This window comes from Anas platyrhynchos, chromosome 2 (genome assembly GCF_047663525.1).
Source record: "Anas platyrhynchos isolate ZD024472 breed Pekin duck chromosome 2, IASCAAS_PekinDuck_T2T, whole genome shotgun sequence".
Lineage (NCBI taxonomy): Eukaryota > Metazoa > Chordata > Aves > Anseriformes > Anatidae > Anas > Anas platyrhynchos.
Window position 1 is genome coordinate 97038007 of NC_092588.1, and position 16051 is coordinate 97054057.

General features: G+C 45.1%; 1 protein-coding gene across 1 annotated transcript in view; it reads right to left on the reverse strand.

Annotated features, from left to right (window-relative positions):
* The window catches only part of EEPD1 (endonuclease/exonuclease/phosphatase family domain containing 1), a 61659-nt gene that overhangs the window by 32084 nt on the left and 13524 nt on the right, over positions 1 to 16051 (reverse strand). The window lies entirely within an intron of this gene.

The following is a 16051-nucleotide window of genomic DNA, read 5'->3' on the forward strand; positions in this document are numbered from 1 at the left end:
TGCACCCTAGCACACTCAAGATACTTGAATGCATGCAGTGATCAGGATGAAGAACTCTCCTACAGCAGTAAAAATATGCAAACATGATGTGCTGTCAAGGAAACACATGACTTCTTTTTTCTTTTTGGCCGCCGGTGACACACAGCATTTTCTCTCTGAAGGGGAATTCCTTCAGGTTTCCAGATTAGTCATGGTGCTGAGGGAATGCCTATAGCTACAGAGTATTTCTACTCCTCAGGGCAACGTTGCAATCCTTCCCTAAAAGCATGCAACTTCAAAACAAGTAGCACTGAGTTCCTCTCTCTAATCCCATGTACCCCACTGCAGGAATAATTAAAGCAACCCTTAGCACTGCTGCAAACTCACTGACAGGTTCCTTGCTGGTTGGGGCGTTCCTGTTCACCATGAGCCATCATCACAGTTTTGTACTGCCCTTCACCTCCCAGTTTGAGCTCTTCACCTCCCACTTCCCCCACATCCCACTTGCTCTTGGCACGAGCACAGTGACCTGCACCAGCTGAGCCAACCACACTCCGGAGGTGAGGTCCCCATTCAGCGCAGAGCCTGGTGATTTCAGGAAAAATGGGAAGAGGAGGGAGTGAGAAAGAGCAAGCTGGGTGATTGACTGGTTCTTGAAGTGTTTAATGCATCACAGCCTCCTGCAGAAGCAACTAGGTGCTGTGATGGTAAAGCAGCAAGTCACCACCAGGAGAGTGGCACTGCTTGGAGCCTGCACCTGAGCTCCCCGTGCCGCATTACCCTGCAAGCAGTCAGTGCAGCATGAGTCTCCAGGCATGCCAGCACGGCCAGATGTGTTACTGCTTTGCTTTTCTGACTCATCAGCCAGCCTCCATAACCAGCTCAGAGCAGCAGAGCTCCCTGGCCAGCCAGCACTGGTTGCCTCCCTCCTGCCTGTGGGTCTATCAGGGCGAGTAATGATCCTCTGCAGTCCTTTCTGCTTTCTGCACCAGCCCACTCACTCAGTTGGGTTTCTCATATGGCAGCAACGTGAACTGAGAACTGATTTCAATTTGCTCTATGACTTCTCTTAGCTCTCTGGCTCCTTCTTCAGCATACAGCTGTACCAAATCCCACTTCATCTAGAATCACAGATATTATTACAAATAGCCTATGCAAAAACCACTTGAGCACAAGCAATTATTTTAAGCATTATTAAATCATTCCCTCCTCCCTCCCATAAAATGTTCCAGTTTGTTCTTAAGATTAGACCCCATAACCATGGTCCACAGAGAAGTTTTATGGATGATTTACATATCCCAGAATCAATCCTTTTTAAGCACCCAGAATAAATGCCTATAATGAAGTGCTTGATAACAGATTCATGTTGGGGTTAATGCAAATGAATAGTCCAAGACCACCCGCCCCAACACATATATCATCAAATCTTTACGCTGAAATGCTTTTGCATACGTATACAAACTGACTTTACTCATAAATCAGTTCAGTGGTAAGAGACGCAGACGAGAGTCAAAAAATAAAAAACAGGGTGAAAAAACACAGCTAAGCTGTGCTCATAGCCCCTGGTACCTGTAGGGAGCTGGCTACTGAAGCACTCCCCATCAGCCACCCACTCACAGCTGTGGTCCCAGGGCTTGACTTGAGTTCCCAGGTCCCTGCCAAACAGCACACTCCGACTCATCTCCACCAGGCCAGCCTACAGCCCCAGCACTTCTTTCAGTGCTCACCAGATGACAGGGTGAATAAGGAGGAGGGCAGTGGTGCTTATGGGCTGTGGAGGGGGCTGCTGCAATTACAAGTTTACTGCAGCGGTCATAAGAGGGAGGAACAACCCCGCTACAGCCAGCTGCTGACAGCATGATGCTAAGGACTGTGATGAGCTGGGTTTTAATTGTTGTAAGTACAGGCAGAAGAGCAGAGGCAATGATAACATGCTTCTTTGGTAACGTTGGGGAGAGATAACAGCCAAAAAGTGACACGCAAACAAACAAACAAACAAACAAACACAACAGTACTAATACATGTAAAAGCAGGCAAAAGAAAGAAAAACAGCACACTTAATGACTTTGATCCTCATAAACTTCCTTCATCTACCCATATGAAGTCTGACAGGGAAATAAAATCAGTTTCTCCTTTTCCACTAAAATCATCTGTGTCTTCTCAATCACTCCTCAAATGGAGGGAAAATTTGTGCCTGCTGCCATGTCTACTGGCTGCTGGAAGCCACCAGAGAGCTCGTGAAATACACCGACAGCCCTGGGTGGGTGTACCATGCCATATTGCTTGGAGACCAGCCACCATGTAATGGCACAACGAAATGACTTGGAAGAGTCTCAGGAAAAAGTATTTTTACAGTAAGGAGAAATTAGGATAAAACCCATGAGCCACATTTTCTTTTATAGACATACACACATACACACCCCTGTATATACATACACACACACATCCATCCATTCAGCGGTACTCTCTCGCAGTCTCTTATTTTGGATGAAAGCAGCTAAAGCAGCTGTTCTTCGATGCCTGGTCACCATTGATTTGCCTGCATAAAGGTTTAAAATCAAAAAGCACATCAAGGCTCCACAGCTGGGAACAGAACCAGGAGTAAATGGAAGGAGCAGAGAAGTTGCAATTCATCAGGCAAATTGCCAGCCTAATGCCTGCTGGACAAATGCTGCTCCCCCGATGTTTGCATCCGTGGGTCCTGTTATGTTGTGTGAGCGGCTGGAGTATTTGTTACAGAGAGAAAGGAAACCGTAATGGAACTAAAAGGGGGAAAACATGAATTATGGATGCTTAGTACAGAGCGTTAAAGGGTGAAACAGCGGCATCTGAGAAGCAGCAACAGACTGGAGAAAAAGTAAGTAGTTTAGTACTGTTTTCCTTTTTTTTTTTTTTTTTCAGCGATCTCCTGAGTCCCATGGTGCTCTCAATCCTCTCTGGCATGCCGCTCTCTCCTTGCCATTCTCCTTCCTACATCTGCGGTACAACAGATATGGGGCCATCATTTTGTAGGAGCAATGCACTTTATATCAAAGGTCTGACTTAGGCTTAACTGATGCTCTGGTTTCAGCATAGCTATGCTTTTGCAATAGACGACTCGTAAACCCTGATCTGCACGTACTGCCAAAGCACGAGTGCAAAAACAGAAAGTTGCAAGAGAATCCAACTTCTTCCTGGCTCTCTGGAAGGCAGTAAGACATGCTTGCACAATGACCCAAACCACAAGCAGCAGCAGAAAGCACAGATGCCCACGTGTAACAGAATCACGGACTGCTTGAGGTGGGAAGGGACTTCTGGAGGACGTCAGGTCCAACGCCCCTGGCTTAGGCAGGGCCACCTGGAGCACGTTGCCCGTGACCATGTCTAGGTGGCTTTTGAAGATATCCAAAGAGAAGACTCCACAACAGATTCACCACAAAATTAAGAGGGGAGCTGACCAAAAATCCTGGGTTCTCTGCAACTTAAAAGGTAACAATGCCCATAGTAATATCGTTCTTTTCTCGTCCATCTACCCAGAAAAGGTATCTTCTGAACTGCGAGACACTGATGCTCAACAAGAATGATAGGCTTCTCTGTTTTAAAGGGGATTAAGAGCAGCAGGGAAACCCTGTTTATCTTCATCTCCAGATAAAGGATTACATATCAGACATTATTCTTTCCTTGTCCGGAAAAGGGGGAAGGAGACTGGACATCATCAATCATTTCCACTTGCGTAAAATCTCTCTTTCTGAAGGTTCCCTCAAACTTTTAAACCTGAGGAAGTTACAGAAGGAGCATCCTTTTGGGTGCATGCAGCACACATGTGCACAGAAGCACTCTACTTGCATTATGTTCACACATTTGCTGTCCTACCTCAACTCAGGGTGTGGAGTACTGAAGACATGAGCCCAGAGCTAACTGCACTTTCCAGAAACTATTTGTTTGCTAAGTTAGAAGCCATCCTACAGACTTTTCTTCTGCTGGCATCTTATTTTTTCCTATTCTTCCCCAACTCTTTCTCCTCAAGCTGGTGCAATGCCAGGAGAGTGGCAGCAGTAATAAAAGTAAGCGTTATGGAAGGTTTCCAAAGTCTTTGGAAGAGATGTTGGTTATTAAGGGCTGAGATACACTGCACTTAATTGAACAGTACCAAACCCGATTCCTGAAACGCAAAGGTTAATTAGACAAACGGCTCAAAAGGATCAGTCGGTTCTAACTCATTACTTGTTGATTTTTTTTTAATTCTAAAAGAGATTTTAAAGTAGACCAGACATTTGAAAACAACCCCCAAACTCCCAAAGGCATGAGATCAAACCATGAAAGGCCTGAGACTGCCAGTAACTCAGTGATTATAGAGTAGTGACCTAGTGAATAAAGAGCAAGCAAATCAAATACATACATTAAATTATACTGAACACAGCAATCTTGTCTTCATGTATCTTCTAGCAGCAACCAGGTGCAGACACTGGCAATGCAGATTTACTTCCAAAATCATTCAAAACTCAGGCTGGGCAATCCAGGAGGCTTCTCTGTCACCACTTCCACCTACTCCTTCACGCATTACTCCTGTGCCAAGGACTTGACTACACGATAATTCAGGCAGCATAAGGGGATACTACTGCAAGCCAGAAAAAACAGCCATATTTACTCATGAAAAATACACACATTGTTTCAACCCCTCTGTTTCAACTTGCTTCTGGCGACAGTAAGCCAAAAAAAGTTGCCCGTATTAAGAAAAGGGAGAGGGTGGCTTTTATTTGCATTTGTATTGTGGCAAAATGTATTCTCCCTCTTCCATATTGTATTTCTCACTATTTGTAGCTAAGAATAACAATGTCTCCCTTCAAACTGGTTTGCCTTACATCTAATCGTTTTGATATTATGGAAAATGCTTTGTACAATGTTCACAGTTTTAGGATTATTACTATTTTTAAAACACTTTTCAGAGTAAGTCTTTTTCCTCATAACTCTGCAGGAAGACACAGGCTTACAAAGAGTGTTGTGTTTGTGGCAACATTGATTTCTTCTGAGTCATTAAAACTGGACATGAGCAAGTTATTTAACTTGCACTGAATTATTCAAATCTGTCCAACAAGGGAGGAGACCAAGATTTAAAACAAAAATTAGAAGCTCATAAAATCAGAGGTGACTTAGAGCTTCCAAATATAGGCATTATATTATAGTGTAAGTGGTGTCTGGCATTTGGCTCTTTTTCTGGATCTTCTGAATCATTCCCTGCTTAGGTAGGGCCTCTTTGTTCCAGAAACGGCACCTTTTCCAATCTAATCCCACCTTATTGCAGCAGTGGAAAAACAGACCAGTCCTTAATTAAACCGAAGTGTCATCTCTGGGAGAGGGTGTATCAATATGCTATCGTGCTGCCACAAGGAACAAAGCTACCGATAAAATGTGGGGGGCTTGGGGTGCAAAGCAATTAACAGGGACTCTATTTGAAGAATTTACCTTTGCGTCCCTGCAACAATGTATGGTTGGTGGTACGTGACCCAGAATCAGCTGGTGGTATCCGAGTGCCTGTAAAGTTTAGTCTGGCTTTACACAAAGAGTATTGAAGCTTCCTGGCTGAATCTGAATATAGAACTTCAAAGTCTTTTGTAATATGCTCTTAACAAAGACAACGGCCCTGAAAAGCTGGCTCCTACTTTTAAGAGTCTGGCAGCGCTCCACAACAATTGTGCATTTCATATGAACATTTTACTCAGAATACCTTACGTCGATCTAGAATTGGTTAAGCGGTGGAAAGGCTGAACACTGGGGATTAAAACAGGAGAACATACACAAGAGGTGCTCAGAGAAATGCTGTGAAGTTACTGAGAAGTGGCACTGTGATGAAGGGAAAGAAGCACTAGAGAGATCAAGATCAGCACTTTGGTCGAGTGTATTTTCCTCTACAGCATTTTCCTGACCAGCTTCTGTTGTCTTACAAATTCAAAGACATTTCCAGAGGAGGGATAAAAAAAAGTGTGTCATTACAGCAGGTAGAGAATAAAGCAGAAAATGCCATAGCAGGCAGACTGTATGTCTTAAGGACTTCCCACTGCATGGCTAAAAGCCCAATGGACTTTACAGTGTGGAGCTCCGGGAGCTCACAACATGACTTCGATGCTCCAGTGCCCTGCAAGAGTATGCGGCAGGCCTCCAGCACCCACAAACTCTCCTCAACCCCTGCATTTTTTCCACCACCCTTCCAAAAATCTTCATACTGCACCAGAAGCCATTTTGGCTTCTTCAGTGATATTAAGGAAATGAACAGTAAGGCACAGGAATTAGCAATCATAAAGGAAAGTGTTTGCTTAAGCAGTCAGGAGGTACTCTAAAAATATACATGCACATATTCAGGCACGTACATGCCTCAGGATCATCATGGCAGTTTACTAACACCAGCATCCAAAACAGACATTTCAAGCAAGAATACAAGCGGAAGTATTTCTAGGTCTCGGATGACTCCGTTCCTCCTGTTTCCAGCACTGTCACCAGCCACGGGCCTGACCAGTAAGGCCTCATCCACAGCCTGTATCGGGTACAATTAAGACAAATAACTGTGTATCTACCAGGTCTCCTGACAGAATAACACCCCTGCATTCTTGCCCTGGTGAGAGGCCCTGGTGCAGGCCTAGCCTAACAATGTAAAGTTTCCACTTCAATGGAGCAAAGCGTTTCAGTCAGCACATCTATCTCTGGCACAACAAACATAGATAGTGGCAAGATCGACTGCTAACTACTGGGTTGTTCTTGTTATAGCATCTATACCATATGGTGGAAAAAGGGATGCGATAGACATGACTTCTTCAAAACTGTCTCTTGGCTAGCCCACTTTCCTTAAAAAAATAGAAAGAAAAAAAAAAGAACAATTTGCACGCTTTGAAGGCATACAAACAGGCATGCATCCTCCTAAAACTGAGGTCAGCTGCACATTCTGAAATGTGAAGTAAAGAAATTGGAAACTGTCAGAAGAAGCAGGCAGAGGGAGAAAAGGCAAAAAAAATGAGTTTCCCACACCAGTAAAGACGGCACTCCTCTGTGTTGCAGGCACCCAAACCTTTCACATCCAGACACACCACTGAAGACAACTAAATTAGCCAACTCACAACTGGAGTTGGCATTAAATCATCCTGAGTTTTGCTTCCACAGAAGCTACACACAAAGGTCACCAGAGAAGCTAAGGCTGTTGTACTCAAAAAATAACCATCAGATGATGCTGAGGTTACATCTGCAAGAGGCCACAGAAAGCACAAATGAGATAAAAAGAACAACTGCCACAAAAAGGTGAGAAGCTAAAAACCAAGAATTAATTACAAAAGTATCCTACCAGCTTCATCTACAACATAGTGTGATACTGCAGTGAAGTGGAGACAGGAGCCTCAGGGGCATTGGGAGTGTCATTTATAATGTTTACCCAAATGGCAAACCAGGTGGGCTTTCTATCAGTCTGGTTATTTTGCCTCTAACGATGGCTCTGAAGAGCGACAGGGGCTACACGAGGCTCAAGCCTCAGGTTAGCCAAAAGCCACAGCCTCATATAGCCTTTGCTCCAAGTATTGGAGTAACGCAGAAAGGTTTTAACCCCCCAGGGGATGCATCACATATCTGTAACTCTAACCCTGGTGAGAATGTAAACCTTCCCCAGCTCTCAAAGTCAGGGAAATGGCTGACTCAGCGCTCTCCCCGACAACTGCTTTCTTCCACAAAGCGTCTACTCGGTTTGCTGGCAGGATTTTCCAGCAGAGCTACACTAAGCAGAAGGAACAGACCACCCAACACTCAAACAGAAATCATGCAACAAATGTATAGCAGAGCATGTTACGGCCTATTTCACAGCGTACTACCATTTACTTTTCCCTACTGCCTCCTAGAAAATTCCTGGACACTGTGTGTAGTGCAGAGAATGATCTTCCATCAACCAAATCCTGAATTTCTGTCTCCAGTAGTACCACAACCACAGAAACATTGGTCAGAAGGGACCGTCTGAGGCAACAAGCCCCTCAAAGTCACGACTACCACAAGGAACTATCCTGAGGTCAGCTGTGGCCTCACTCAGTTGAGTCCTGAGAACCTCCAAAAACATGAGACACTACTGCCTTGAGAGAACCTCTTCCAGTGTTGCACCAGTTTCTGAGTAAGGAAGCCAGCCGCCCACTTGTATTAAAGCAAGGGGCTATTTCACCCACAGTGCTGGGATCTGGGTTTCCTGTTGAGCTTCATAAGGTTTCTGCTGGCCCAGTCATGTTTCTCCAGGATCTTCTGGATTGAAGGGTTACCATCTGCCGCTGTAGCCACTCCCCTGAATTACGCACTGTTACACAGCATAAAAATGTATTACTCATTATAAAGGACAATTACCCTGCGTAATAAATACATGGTACAGTAACAGTCTTTATTGACATAGGAATAGCTTTATCTGACTAGACAGATGAGTCAAGTCTTGTACTTTTTCCCCCTGACAATGACCTGTGCCAGTCTCTTCAAAAGACACTGAGACACACAGTAAAGAAGCCAAGCAGCTCTTCCACTTCCCCCCTGTCCCATCCCCCTCTGACGTAATGGGATGCCACCACTCTCCATACAGCCTTCTCATCTGGTGGCTCCCAAGCTTCCTGGTCGGTTTGAAGCTGCTCTCCAGACTGAAGGTGCCCTCCATGGAAAATTTCCCACGTGAAACTTCTCACTGGCAAATGCTACAGAGGGGATGTGTCACCCACCAGTAAACCACAGTCACGTCACACCCAAGGAGCAAGGGGGTTGCCTAAGCATTTATTTCAGCTTCTCCTGAGCTCAAGGCATTTTCTGGCATGGGCTTATTAGTGTGCCATACTAAGAATTCCCTTGAAGCAAGCATAGCTGAAAGTTTTTCCCTTATTCTAATATACACATAGAAAATAGAACAGCTGAGTAATTTTACATTCACTTATCACAGTAATCTTTTTTGTTCTAGTATCTCATGATTTGAGACCAGCATGAACCTCATCAGTGGAAGAATCTCATTAAAATGACCTGAAAAAAAAAATTACCTGAAAGTAAAATCTAAAGTTGATCTCATGTAGGGTATCATTGAAAGTGTTAAGCTGTGGAATATTTATATGTGGAATAACAAGTTTCAAATTAGGAGTGTCATATGGGTACCTAACCAGCTTATGTTGCTAGCAATAATGTGTGCTGTCACACAAGCGGATTAACCATCCTCCAGTCAACAACTGCAAAAAAGGCTGTGTACGATGGGACATGCAGTAACTGCTTTCATGCAGTTGAGGACTGTGCACAGGAGCAAGGCAGCTCATGGTTTCTTCTTGGTCAACAGAGTGGTGGTTCTCCACCACAGCTCAGACAGACTGTCATCAATCCAGGGACCCCGTGAGGATAGAACAGCAATGAAACCAGGCCCACATGTGGTTTTTAGTACAGTTTATGCTAGCTCAAGGGCATCAGTCATGACCTCCCCACTTTTTATAAGACAAATAAAACAGCAATAAAAAAAGCTTAATGCACCGCAGTGTCAGTCTCCAAGCGATCCAATCTGATAAGCTATCTCACCGTGCAAGGAAATTGGTGGTGTGGCCAGGCCTTGACGGAGCACAGCAGAGCCACTTAGCAATACAACACAACCTCTCAGCACCGCCAGCCATCCCATTCCCCACTTTAGGGTCACGTCTGCCCTCCTGGAAGAGCCACATGGCACAGCCCTGCCTCCCCAAAAGGGGCAAGCAGCACGGCCCCCAGCACATACAGATGGGCGGCCAAGGCTCAGTCTGACTTTCTCTGGCAACTGCAGATAAAATGGGTTAAGCAGTCACCACTCCCAGTCAGTAAGCCACGTTCAGCAGCTGTTTAAGTGAAGCCAATTTACTTCACAGACAGGCAGCTCCCAGATTAACCTGGATCAGCACTGGGCACTGAGAAAGAGGAACAAACAGCTACACGGAGGATCTCAGAAACACGTGTTTCTTAAGAGATGCTGAGAACATGCCTGAAGCTCCAGAGAAGTGAAGACTCTTGTCCAATATCACATCAGAGAAGAGACGGAGATGGGACAGATCCAGAGTGGCTACCAACCCAAGCCATCGCCTTCTCCTCTTAGACCACTTCAATTTTTAATGCTTTGTTTAGACATTTCACAGCATATGAAAGCATATACATTATGTAAGTGTTAATTATATAGTGCAAATGACTCCTACTTCAGATTTAAAGAAAGCCTTAATGCAATGTCCATTACTTCAGCATTTACTCTTTGCTACTTGGGTCATTGGTCTGATTTTTTAATAGCCTCTGTGCTCCCCTCCCTCCCTCCCCCCCGCTCTTTTTTTTTTTTTTTTTTTTTAATTTGGACAAATATTTCCTAGCTATAACTCCGGCTACAGTTTCGGGCAAATGCTGGTTTGTAAGGATTTTCTAATGTGAAGGAATCAGAGGATGTCAAATGAACTGAAACTTAAAGCCTCTTTGGCACTACTCAGAAATGGGGCACGTGAAACTCAAAACTATTTGAGACATAGAGCTAAACGTAAGTTTCCTTTGAAGACCTAGCCATCGCTGGTAGTTACTTTTAAGAATAAGTCTAGCAGAACCAGGTTCATTTCATCGGACAGATTTGGCTGACATTCAGCACATGGTTGACCAGTGCTAGGTTAGAAGCACAGGAAAGCACTAGCAAAAAACATGGTCTCCTTCTCAGAAAGGCTCAGGCAGGCAGCAGCAGTTTTAGGCTGCCTCTTTCTTAAAGTGTGTCAAACAAATCCCTGAACACTGAACAGCTACAGCTTAGTCTTAAAAGGTCATGCACTATTTAAAAAACAAATAAATAAATAAATAAATAAAACCAGGATAAAATAAAACCCAAAGCAGAGCACCTAAGGAATCACACAGGCTGGGAGGACTGCAATCAACATTCATTTCATTAGGCAGCTATGGTGAAACACGGACACCTACGAACTGCCACTGGGACTCAAATTCATACAGCATGCTGTCTCTGTACATAAGCAGGGCACAGTCACGTAAACAGCTACTACAAAAACCTGTAAAAATGACCCCTGCGTGAATTACAGAGCACTGTGCCTATGGGGGAATTTGCTCTCACCAGCCAGTTTGTGGGTGGTTTAAGCTCTGAAGCAAGGAGCACTTGTCATATCCGCTTCACCAGGTGTGCAACAAGGGACTATAGCTGAATGTGCTGGCAGCTCTGTCACCAAAGGTTTTCTTCTAGAGCAGGCACAAGTGAACTTCAAAGCAAAACCCCAAATCCTCCTAATTTTGAAAGGCTGTGAGGTGTTGTTTTTCTGTTTGTTTTTAAAACTAAAATAAAATTAAAGCCTCTCAGAGGGCCAGAGAACGAAGACTTTTCTGCACACATGATTCTTGCCATCTTCTGTGCCTTGCTCACGCTGCATATCACAAATGCTTCAGGTGCTTTGGATCCAGGCTGCTGTGAACCCTGAGCAGATTGAACTCACTGAACTGAAGTAACCCCCTGCCGGCAAGGATCCAGCCAGACATCTTTGGGGTTACTAGGATTCATGTTCAAAGAAGAGAAATGCTGTCTCTCTAATAAAAATAAAAACTGCCAAAGGCACATGGCTCAGCATTCAGTCAGATATTATGTGGCTGGGATTGCATTGCCACAGGATTTAATAAGAGGAAGTTCTCTTATCTCCCTTGGTTAGGCAGAAAAAAGAATCCCACCAACAAAAAACATGTCTTTTCAGCTCTAAAGAGAAAAGAGAAAAGCAGCTGTCATCACACAACCTCTGTATTACTGGAAGTACGAGGGGAAAATAAAGTGCCTGACATTACGCAGTGTAAGAAAGGTTAATAGAGTTTATTGGACTTCTAATAGGGATAATTATAGCATTTCTGCACAGCCCATATGCATCAAAAAGGTAATTTCATTTGTTTTCCTATTTATTCTTCCATGACTAAATTCAAGGCTTTCTACCTCCAAACTCATTTTCATTCATGAGCCAATTACCTTTGCCATTTACTTTGACAAAACGAAGAATTTTTATGCAGCTGTGTAGCATATATAAAGGTATTGAAGCTTCAAGACACAGCAACACGCTAATTTCTCTAACGGGATGTCTTTTGTTTTACAGTCTTGCTGGCCAGAACATCCAAAGAGAAAGAAAACCTCCATGCCTTATCCTGCTGTTAGAGTCCACGGAGTAGCATTTTGTGGGGTTGCTGTCTCCATGCCAGGCTGGTTGTTCTTCGAGCATAGTGCCAGCAGGACTTGGGATTTGATGGTGGCTGCAATGTCCTGACATGGACCAAGTGCAACAGTTCACGTTGTGAGAGGAGGAGGAGGAGGAAGAAGAAAGAGACGACAGGCCCAAGGGGATGGTCCTTAGAGAATAAGGCAGCAGCTCTGTCATGCAGCAGACCTGGCTGTGGCCACTTGGATGTTCGCTGTCTTTCGATAGTTTAAACAATCAAAAATTATTCAAATGTTAACTCTGCTATGGCCTATGTACGTGAAATAAAATAAATCATCCCTTCCCCTGTGCCTTGAACCCCAATACTCAGGGAAAGACCAGCCAAGTCACCGAGCCTGAAGGGGAAGAAGAAAAAAAAAAAAAAAAAAAAGGAAAAAATACAAAATACAAAAATGTCATCATTCAGGAGTACTACACTGAAGGAAAAAGCTGAGGACAAGATTGCAATTTGGCATCTCACTCTGAATAAGGTCATCTTGAATTGACACCATCCTCTGGGAAAGGAGCTCAAGAAAATGAGCATGTAGTAACACAGGAAGAAGAGGCTTTGTGAAAGAAGGCCGCAAAGAGAAAAGACAGTCATCATCCCTTCCTCTTTCAGGAAGACAAGAGGAGATGACAATGCACGTCACAGCTCAAGATGCAATCACACAGAAAAATGTTAAGAACAGCTTTCCCAGAAAAGCAAAGTGTAAGAAGGGAGCAGAAAGGAGCATTTCAAACTTTCCTTTTGCCATTCGAAGAAGAGCAAGAATATGTCAGGCACAAACTTTACTCTTAGCCCTGAAGCACGGTTTAACAATTGAGATGAGCACCTCAACACAGGTGCTTCCCTCTCCCCTGCAGAGGGCTGGGAACACATTCCTCTTTCCCACAGCCCTGAAGAGCAGTGGAAGAATCACAGAACAGCTTGGGTTGGAAGGGACCTCAAAGATCATCTAACTCCAACCCCCTGCCATAGGCAGGGATGCCATCCCCTAGATCAGGTTGGCCAAAGCCCCATCCAGCCTGGCCTTGAACAGCTCCAGGGATGGGACACCCACAGCTTCTCTGGGCAACCTGTCTCACCACCCTCACAGCGAAGGGTTTCTTCCTAATGTCTGATCTAAATCTACGCTCTTTCAGCTTAAAATCCCCTTTAGATAGGGCTCCTCATTCTATCACTGCCTATGGCTAGATCCTGCCTTCCCAATGTCTGAAGGCTAGCAGAGCCCATGGGCTGAGCAGGCAAATGGCCACCAGCAACTGCTCGCCTCCTGCCTAGCAAAGAAACCTGAGCTGTTTGGGTTCAGCTCCAGGTGTGTACACAGCATTGGTGGACTTTTTGTTTGGTCTCAGAGCAGTCAGATAAACCCGCGCTGCCTCACCACACAGCGAGGGAGGCAGAGCCGGGGTGTCAGCCTCCTGCGATGAGTAAGCAGGGACGGCGGGCACAGAGGCAGCGTGACGAGGAGTTTGGTAACCTCACGGGGTGAGCCAACACTCAGCTGGGATCAGCCCCGTCAGGAAAACACTACAGTGAGGAGTTGGTCAACACTGCTGCCAGCAACCTCTCCCGTGGCATGCAACCCACCTGCAGGGGTGTCCGGCTTTGCCTTCCCTCCCTCCCCACCCCCATCCCAAAACACAGCAGTGTTCAAAAGGCCGTTTCAAGAAGGGGAACACCCATCTTGTCTACAGGATGTGACAGGCAAAAGGGATGTGGGTTAACCGGAGGGGGTGCAGCAGCATGCCTCTGTCTGCCAGGGCCTTGCAGCCAGCCTGCAGGCACGCCACACAGCCCAGGCTTCAGTCTCTCGATTACAACTGGCCGCACACTTGGTAGACGTAGCTCCAATTAATCCTGTTATTTTATTTTTTTATGGGCTATCTTCATGGTTTCTGAACTTTCAGAACTGGCAATGACTGAAGGTTAGGGCCCAGTCCTGTAGAGGTGACTTCTATATCTGTATGCCATTGATTTAGGATGGAGCTGGCCGGTATTCGTGATTAAAACTGTTCACGGGTTCCAGTGATTAGGAGGAGACACCCTGAAGAGGAGACAAACTGCTGAATGGTGTGCACGAGCTCCTCCGTCACACCTCCCTGTACCTCAGACCACATCCCACTCCAGCCTCCTCTCTCCTCACATCAAGTCCTTTAGCACTGCACAGGCCCACAGATAATAAATAATATCACAAGGTGAACGAGAGGGAAAAGAAGCACAATCTGGTGTACTGGAAGAAGCTCTGACTCCAGTCTGACTTCACTGCTTGAAGGCAGGAAAAGGGGAAATAACCTGACTGGGTTAAATTTGCTTTTCATCCTTTATCTGCTTTGTCTCCTTAGGCTCTCAAATGCTTCAAGAACTGTACAAAATCTGGAGCAGTAATGTTCACTCCTGATACCAGTCAGGTTAATCTCAATGCCACTTGAGATCAATAATACAACTATCACTACATCATGGGGATTATAAATAATGTAATCCAAGCTTCCAAGGCTAAATTTCTGTGCTAAATTTCTGCCCTTGTAAAAGACATGCACGTATAGAAATATATTTTTTGCCCAGCATTTTGTTTTCTCATTGTACTTGTGTTTGGGAAGAAAAAAGGCTGGGAAAGTCCTTTCCTCCCTGTTCTATTAACCTGCTTTTATTTCCCCTGGCTACCTGCACACAAAGAAATAGCAAAGCAGCAGCAAATCCCCCAAATGACTGCAAGCAGGGTCAAGAGGGAAGCACTGTTTCTTCATGCTGAAAACCAGAAGGCCCACAGTGCCAAAAGTTTGTGCTTCTTGATGATCGGCCAGTGAGCAGAGACATTGAGCCCTGCCCAGAGGCAGCCCTGGTAGCTAAGCATCACTTGGAGAAATCCATGGAGCCAACCACTCGTACCACCATCACGCCACACAACTGTCCTCTGCCTTGGCTCATCGCTAATTCAGGGTTACGTTATTCCCATGAACTGCTGCTTGTGTTTCTGCACAGAAAGCAAGCCAGAGAACATGCTATCCTCCATAAACACCATATTCTGCAAGGAGGAGGGGATTAGGGGGAAACAATGGCAGAGTGTCTTCAGCAAGCTGGAAGCAGTCCCAGCTTCAAACTTCACAATGACACACAGGAAGAAGTTCTGAAAGCTTCCCAGTCAAAGACTACCCCTGCGTGCCAGGCTTGGGGATGTCTGGACATAAGAATGGCCTTTAAAGCATAAGGACACAAGAGCACTGCACGCAGACAGTGCCTGTGAATGCAGAGAACAGTGGCTCAAGCTCAGCTTTTTTTTTTTTTTTTCTTCCTCTCCTTTTCTTCTCCTCTCTGGCATTCAGTGTTAATCGTGTTGTCCAGCTTCTTAACCTTATTTAGGTCAGAGGCTTCAATGCAAAATAGACTTAGAAACACAAACCTTCTGTGGGAATGAGAAAGCCTGCTTGGCCAGAAGAGGAGCTCCCCAGATATTAAAACTGAAGCACAATCGTACTTCAGAAAGTGATGATGGGAAGATACAGTGCTTCGTGAACTGGGTTGGGCTCAGCCCAGCAGTGCAGTCTTACACCTCATGCAGCTTTACACATGCTTCCCATGTTACAGGGAGAGCTCCAAGGCCAATAAAGTAGCTCTTAGCATGCTATGTGCATGATGTGAATCGGAGTCAGGTGGATGCCTACCAAGATGTTCCCCGTGGTTTCACCCCAATGTTCTGCCAGCTGCTGCGACTTAATGCCTTCCTCCACCCCAGTGTGTTGCAGTACACTTTCTTCTCCAGTCTGAACAGGTGATAACCCCCCAAAAAACAGTGATGAAGTGGCAAAGAAGGTAACATAAGGCACTCCTAGTGAACATAAGTGAGAACATTGCACCCTGGTGACTGTTTTCCTGGATCAATATTGGGCTTAAA